The 8291-nt window shown below is 38.1% G+C and overlaps 1 pseudogene; it reads left to right on the forward strand.

Moving 5' to 3' along the window:
• Positions 1-557: 557 nt before the first annotated feature.
• On the forward strand, positions 558-7946 carry LOC137282230 (uncharacterized; annotated as a pseudogene).
• Positions 7947-8291: the final 345 nt, after the last annotated feature.

The raw sequence follows: 8291 nt of genomic DNA on the forward strand, positions 1-8291 counted from the left end.
ATAGACATCACATGTTTTCCGGCATACATGCACGTGCATTTTACTTTGCACGTTTTCTCGGTGACATTTTGCGAATATTTCCTGAAATGTTTGAAAATAGCAAGAAGACCATTACACAGAGTAACTTGTGCTTGTCAATAGGTCAGCGTCAGTCTAGTAAATCAGATAAATTCATATTTGCTTGTATTAAAGAAAGGAGAGTTTCTCATTGAAAGAGGCATCTTTATTTGTAAAATATACATTGTCTTGGATCTGCTATAGGTAATTTGATCGTTACATCAGACTTAAATCGCTCATATGTAGCATATACCTAGTTAGTCTGTAATAAAACATAACGTTATTTTCCGCAGGTAAATAGAAACACATGCATAATATGCTTCTATTCTAACATTTGTATACAGTCCATCGTCTCCATTCCAGTAAATGTGTTCACCGAGGCGTGTGACTGTATTGTAACGCATTGGCCTTTGTGAAAGGTTCCAACAGAATCCGATCACCTTGCAGCGTGATTTGATAATACACAGTAACATTCAGACAGCACAAGAGACGAGTGAAGGATGCCTCTGTCTACCCCAGAGCTGGTCTTCATCGTGACCTGCATAGTTGTGCAAGGTATGTGGAACATACTTGTCAGGTAGGGCTGTATTCTGCTATTGTGTCTAAATATGTTTAACGTTAACTCACTGTCCCATGCCATACACATTCTGTGTGCTTGTGCGTATGTGTATGTAATGTGTGCATATGCGTTGGCGGAAGGGGGTAGTGGTGAAGGGGATTTGGAAGAATAAGCTTAGTGTATATTTTCGCTGTCAGTTACAGATTTTGTAAGGAAAATGAAGTACAGCAAACTTTCATTAATGGTCGATTTCAGTGAAAAGTGTACACAGCATTTCTAACACCCCAAAGTTCAATTACTTGGGCGAACCCATCACAAGGCTACGATGTGTGACACATCGGAACATTTACTGCGGTGTGTTTACTAAGATATCATACAAAATAACCTGTATTCAAAGGTAAATTTCAACTTCCAAATGTTACCTAAGGTACAAACAACTGATCACATTCAAACAGATTTGGTACAATGACAACACGTGACATTTGTTCCATCTGGAAGTCATCACGGATAAGACCAGGCAACATAGTGGTGATTAGTATTTTACTATTGTCCCAAATAACATACCATGCATAGGACACCTGCTTCAACTAATCAACTTTGATTTTAGTGAGGTCTTAAGTCGTATTATCGTAAGTAAATAGTGAGTGAGTGAGTGAGTTTAGTTTTACGCCGCACTCAGCAATATTCCAGCTATATGGCGGCGGTCTGTAAATAATCGAGTCTGGACCAGACAATCCAGTGATCAGCAACATGAGCATCGATCTGCGCAATTGGGAACCGATGACATGTGCCAACCAAGTCAGCGAGCCTGACCACCATATCCCGTTAGTCGCCTCTTACGCGTAAGTAAATAAATAAATAAACAAACAAACAAATACAAAAAAACCAAAATCTCAGACTACCTGGGGAGTTGATTTGGGGGCTCAAATTCCCCGGATATGGCTCATCATGGCATTCCCATATAACATGTGACAAATTGAAATAGAGAACACAATCCGATACTATAACATAATTTATACTGAAGACAGTATTTGTTAGTCACAAAACTGATCAGAGACGCAGTATGGCCTATAAAGGCAATATTTGTGGGTCACAGAACTGATCAGGTACGCAGTATGGCCTATGAAGGCAATATTTGTGGGTCACAAAACTGATCAGGTAGGTAGTATGGCCTATTACTACAGTTCCGTTCATGAGTTAGACTTTATTATGATGATATATAATGACATCTTTTTTATTGATATGTCAGAAAACAAGTTGTTCTTCGTAATAAAAGTAAACATTTGCATAACTTAGCAACAGATTCGTAGGTAAAGTGTGTATTCGTTGGTGACATTCCGAATTTGTAGGTAACATTAGTCAGTGTTTGAAGTTTTGTCTTTGTGAGTGCTGTCACTGATGCACTTTCAAAGGGGAATAGTTACCGTAGTAGAAGTTTGTTGTTGCATGGATTGAGATTTGACAAAGTTATTTAACTCGTTTTGTTTTACTTAAAACGCTCTGGAAATGCCCATCTAGTAGCAATTGTCACTGCACATGCATTTCAGCAATTTCATGCATATACCTTGGATGAGAAGTATATTTTCCGTTTGTTAAATTGACATTGCTACTTTCCGTCACACACAAAGACTAAACAAACAGAAAGCCTTAAACTGTTTGTAAACAATCTATATTTATTTTACGCATTTAGATGAAACAAAATCCAAGCTGTTCGATGTTTTAATAAGACAACTATGATTTAGCTTGACATATAGAAACATTTATAAAAAGAGATCTTATGTGATATTTGTTACCTACACGAACATGTTCTTTTATCTTCCATCCCAAATTTAGCTTTTGGGTCATGTTCAGATTTGCTGTACTCAGCGAACGTTCCACACATTTTCTCTCAGATGAAAAGGATGGTTGTCTAACTGTTGTATAAGATATGTATGAGTGATTTGTTTGTGAAAAGGACGCTAAGTGGTGCTGTCCCACATAAATCAAACATAGGTTCAAAAATGGATCTCGTAACGTAAAACACGAAAGGATCCATGATATGGCTTCAAAGTTTCTTTACTGACGTATTGTGCATGGAGAACAACAGTAAATTTGGATGTCAGGCAGCATACCGTCCATCTAGTCACAGGATACACAAGATATGATGTCGGTATGAGTAGGTAACTCAGACAAGTAGCCTTCATCTTTACTCATTAACCAGCCTGTCACTTTTAGAGATGAATGATGGCAACTGATTTTCAAATATATTGACTTTGCTTTGGTAGAAAGAATTTGAAGGAGCAAGCAAATCTATTTTGAACCCCTTGTTCCCAGGTGCGTACACTTTCCTCTTGAATCGACCGTATAAGTTGATACAATCCTGTCAACGAAAGACAATAAACACTTGGAACAAATTAACACAAAACTAGTTTGTAAATATAGAACAGCTTAACCAGAGATTATCAACAGCTGTAGGTAGATCACCATGCTAGGGACCATGGGCACTTAGAATACATTTGCTTACTGCGTGGATTCTAGTTACATTTAAACCATCACTTCAGTTGTTGGTCAGGTTTACATATTTTCTACGATTAAAGTGAATGACTGGGTTAAGATCACATTGATAATAGTTCAGCCATGACCAACACTAGTTCTGTGTTACTGTTGCATACATATAACATATAAACACTTGTCAGCGAAGGATAGTACAACTAATGGATGATCACAAAATGAGGTAAACAAGCTAGCATATATCTTCAAAATTAGGAACTTATTTGTGGACGATACAATGTATAAATGAGCTACTGATTACCAACAACTGAAGGTTGATCACCATCCTATGGTTCATTGGAAGTTAAAGTACTTTTGCTACCTCCATGGACAGTAACTGGATATATAGCATCTCTTCAGTACCTGGCTATTGTAGTTGAATTTAGCCGTAACTCAAAATCACAAAAATAGTATGTTTAAAGAATGTGGTGAGTGTAAATGTACTTTAAATGCTTTGCCTCACGGGAGGACAATAATTCATATACTTCAAACCCCTTTAGAAGGCACTCCCCATACCTAAATTGCTAACCTAAACTACCAATCATAAAAGCACATCTATCTACAGAACATATTAATCAAAATTCATCAAAGAAATCAATTTCTTTGAAAAAACGAGAACATATAAAAGAACATTAGCAGTCGTAAAAATAGCCCTAACAGTTTTCACATTGAAATAATGATCCCCTATCATGGTTCTACGTTTAATGATAGTGGAAAGTAAATGTATGTTAACTGATTTGGAACGGGAGCGCAATAACTGTCAAATACTTCAACTCCAGTGATGATAAAGCCACGCACAATCTCAACTACTCTTTAAGCTACCAATGTTGAAATATTTACGTATTCTAAAAAGTATTTATAACAATTTACGTAACTATTCTATTCACTTTAAAAAGTCAATATTGGAATCATAATTAACCTTTAAAGATCACTGACTTGACATTGACATGTTTATTAAATCAATACATGTTTCTACATCACGTGGGTGTAAAACGTAGGATCCTTCATCCTTTTTCCTTCGTCCTTTACACTTCATGAACATTTCTTTGCTATCCTAAAATCGCATCCTCCAGGAATGCTAGCCTTAACCCTGATGTATCAGGACCTATTAGGAAAACCCTACTATTCAGGGAATAACAACATCCTGATGTTATGCAAATATCTAACAATGTGTTAATTTTTTCCATGAAATCAGTCTTGAAACAGTGGTAGCCACTACGTTCTTATTTACATGAGAGGCATGAAAAAAAGAGTTACATTTAGACATGTCTCGATTAATTACTCAGAGATCATCATGCAAACGGTATGGATCCTGACTTATCCTGAAATCAATATTTAAAAAAAAAACAAAACAAACAAACAAAAAGAAAAAACAACAAAAACCCAAACAAATAAACAAAAAAACAAACAAACAAAACGAAAACATTATGCTATTAAGGAGAATAGATCTAAGCTATAGATCTGCACTGATAGCTTCAAGAGCAAAACGTTTAATTGCTACGAATAACAATACTCCGAAAGACAGTACCAAACATATCAATACAAAAAATAACAGTGATTAATGGTAGCAAGAGTAACTGCACCAAAAGTATACTGACAAGAGTAACAGCAACTAGATTAACAGTACCCACAGTAACAGATGCAAAGAATAACACTGCTAAAAGTAGAAACCCCAAGCTGCTTCTATCATACAATTTTAACAGATTCACGCATTCTCCATTCCATTATATGTCTTACAGTCAATAAGTCAAACTTTGTTCAAAACACTAAAAACAGTCCTCCAGTCTTTTGACTACGTGAGTAAATGATTTTTTAAGAAGTGAGACTTGAATGCCTCCTGCTGTTGCACAAAACAATTGTTCTTAAAGCTAACAGCTCAATTATACTTTACGAAACCCCGTATTCCTGATAAAAAGTCGGTTCCAACAGCAATACGGAGTGATGCTGAAGTTTCAGTGTTGACATCTGATTAAGTTGTCTGGGCACAGTTCGAACTGGTTCCTCGAAAACTTGCCCTGGAGGACACCACTGTAATTTTATACATTGGGTGTTGTCTGCGTATCCCATCCATTCTTGCCATATTGTGATAATAATCTTGAACATTTAGACACCACCAGGAGAAGAGTAAAGGGTGCAGCTGTCTGTCCTTGAATTACTGTTCACCTAGAGTTGTATATTAGTGCACGGTTTTACTGTAAAACAGTAAGTCACCATCTGCTTGAAATTTGACCGATATTGTTACCGATTTTTTATTCCCTCATTGGAAGGCAAAATTGAAGCCATGTAACGAAGTAAAAAAAAAACAATAAGTACATGTGCACTCGCATGTGTGTGCACATGTATATGTGCGTCATAGTGTTTGCACGTGTGTGTGTTTTTTGTGTCTGTTGGAAGAAGCATTTCTTTGATTGGAGCCAGACTAAGCAATATATGATTGTGTTTGAGCAGCGACCTGGGTTCTTGGGATCTTACCTCACACATAAATGTCTTTTTTTCTGACTGGCTAAGCGGCCTTCTATTATTTTCAATGTACTCCACTAACAAGCGACGTAAACTGCAATGTACTCCGCAGCCAATGACAACTCTCATTCGGTACTTCCTGCTAATACCTGTTTCTCTCGAATAACAGTGAATCACGCATCATGGACGAAAATTACCGATGTTTTTTTGCGAATTCACATTGATGGAAGGGAGATAAATCTAAATTAACACTTCTTGCGGCGTCTGCAAAATCTAGCGATGGCTACGACAAGATTTGCCTCGCATTCCAATCAATACATTTGACAAAATGTTCAAATGCAGTCCCTGTGAAGATTAGGAAGGGGAATTACACCGCAAAAAAGACAATACCCCGTGAAAACAGCAAGATACAAGATCTGAATCTTTCGATTCACACAGGTTGGCTGAACAGTTCAACATTAACACTTAGGTGTTCGGTAAGATAAATATTTTGTGCACTGGTCCCTTGGGGCCCAAAGGGTTGATGTAGCCTCCATCTTTGTTTATGTCCCCCTCGACCTTCGGGCACTGGGAACATCGAGAGTACATCAACCCATGCCGACCTCGGGACCAGTGAACAAGTTAAAGTATCAAGCTAGTCACTGACCACACCATCCCTTTAGTCGTATTTACGTCAAGCCTGGGTTGCTGAAAACATCTCCTAGCCCGGATCTAAGTGGGTTGGTTCCTATGGAACTCAACTGGCAATTTGAGGATGAGTCACAAAGAGATCGCATGTGGACACCTTCTTCTTCTTTATATTAGGCTATATTTATTACGACTTATTTATTATTTAATTCCTCGTCACGATATGGTCGCAATATTGCCGATAAAACCTTAAATTTGTACTCACCCACGTCCGTTTTATAGTAAAGATACTGCACTGAAGAAAGATGCCGCAACAATATGTAATATTATCTTTTGTCTTCTCCGTCAAATTCGGGGACGAAGCTATGTGTCAGCGAGAGTTCAAGTCATCAATGATGGTTACTACAGTTACTTATTGTTACGTATTGTTACTAGTTATGTACACATTATTGGAATCGCATTCCAGGAGGACAGCTCCACGTCAAGGCAGAAAATATCATGCTCAACAAAGTGAGACGCCTAAGTAGCACTTATATATGGAATAACCGTTACGACAGCACTAAATATGCCAATGATGGAAGTAAGATTGGATTGCCAGCGAGAAGTAATAACCAGACACGCCCCTTTTGGCAGGGAGACCTACAAGCTTTCTACACCGTACACAGCATCTCTGTGACAAGTGACGACGACAGTTTTTATGGTGAGCCTTCATTTGTGGTAACTAGCATATTCCAAAACACCCTTATCAACTTTACTTCTGTAAACGACCCAGATCCGTTAGATATTTTGAGAATACATCAACAATGTATTCGCGTGTAGACCACATGGTAAGTAGCAGACAGTCCATTTTATGTTGTGAACGTTTTAGGCGGCTCGTTGTGTCAGGGTTTTCGGTAAGAGTACTTATCTATTGAGTCGTTGTCCAGCTATAGAGTTTTTTACATTCACAAGTAATATCCCTTTAATCTTTCAGCTGCAGAAATTCGAGGTGCATACATTGGTGTATCGTCAGTGGACGCTGATTGCCCGGATGACGACGTCACCTGGTGCGGCCAATGGCCGGGAGATACGTTAGTTGGAGTGACCTTAACCTTCAACTGTACTCATGTAAAGCCGGTGAGGTTCGTGAGGGTATGGAGAAACATCACAGGCCACCTGACGGTACAAGAGGTGGAGGTGGAAGGCACTCCTTCAGTGAAACACGGTAAGTATTTGTTATTTACAGTTCAGCCTCCTCTTTACAATGCAGTTTAAAATCTGTAAACATCTGATATGAAATGACATACCCAAGCATGCACTCACAATCTAAAACGGAACACCAACGACACCTACGCTAATTTCAAATGTATCCTTTCCCTATATGTGAGAGTTAATGTTACAGACGCTTCATAAAACCTACCATTGCTATTGCTTATCCCCTTCATTGAGTGTTTTCTATGATGCTTCTCTTTTCTGTATTTTAGCTGCCAAATACGACAAGAATCTGAACAGGAAGCTGTCGACATCTTTCACTGCAGTGAATGCCATATCAGCCAATGACTGCGGTATCAAGTGCCACATGGCCCAAACTTGCCTCGGTTTCAGCTTCAATCCATCTGCCGATCCACCCTGTATGTTGTCAACATCTACAGCAACTACAACAGCCACGGGCTGGGTCAGCTACTACATATCTACCTGCTTTCACATCACTTGTTATCTGTGAGATCAGATCTAAAAATGAGAATTCATTCGATCATATACTGGTCCTAGGACAAGTATCCATTTCGATATATTGGGAACTTGCTATTTTGACAGTGATTGACACTAGTTATGCATGCTGTTACGGGTAATACTTTGCCGTGAGTCTAGGTGTAATACATTTTCTACATTATGTTGTGGTTCTAAAAACAGCAATCTCAAAATTATGCATGTTGAATATTCATAGATTATATTTTCCTTTAATTCATATAGTATACAGTATATGTTTGGTCAATGAATAACAAAGGGAAACATTTGTTGTGAGTGACAGTATGTGTTGAATATGTAACTTCACGTATGATCTCTAGTCAATATGCTGGTT

Source organism: Haliotis asinina, chromosome 4 (assembly GCF_037392515.1).
Source record: "Haliotis asinina isolate JCU_RB_2024 chromosome 4, JCU_Hal_asi_v2, whole genome shotgun sequence".
In the NCBI taxonomy this organism is placed as follows: domain Eukaryota; kingdom Metazoa; phylum Mollusca; class Gastropoda; order Lepetellida; family Haliotidae; genus Haliotis; species Haliotis asinina.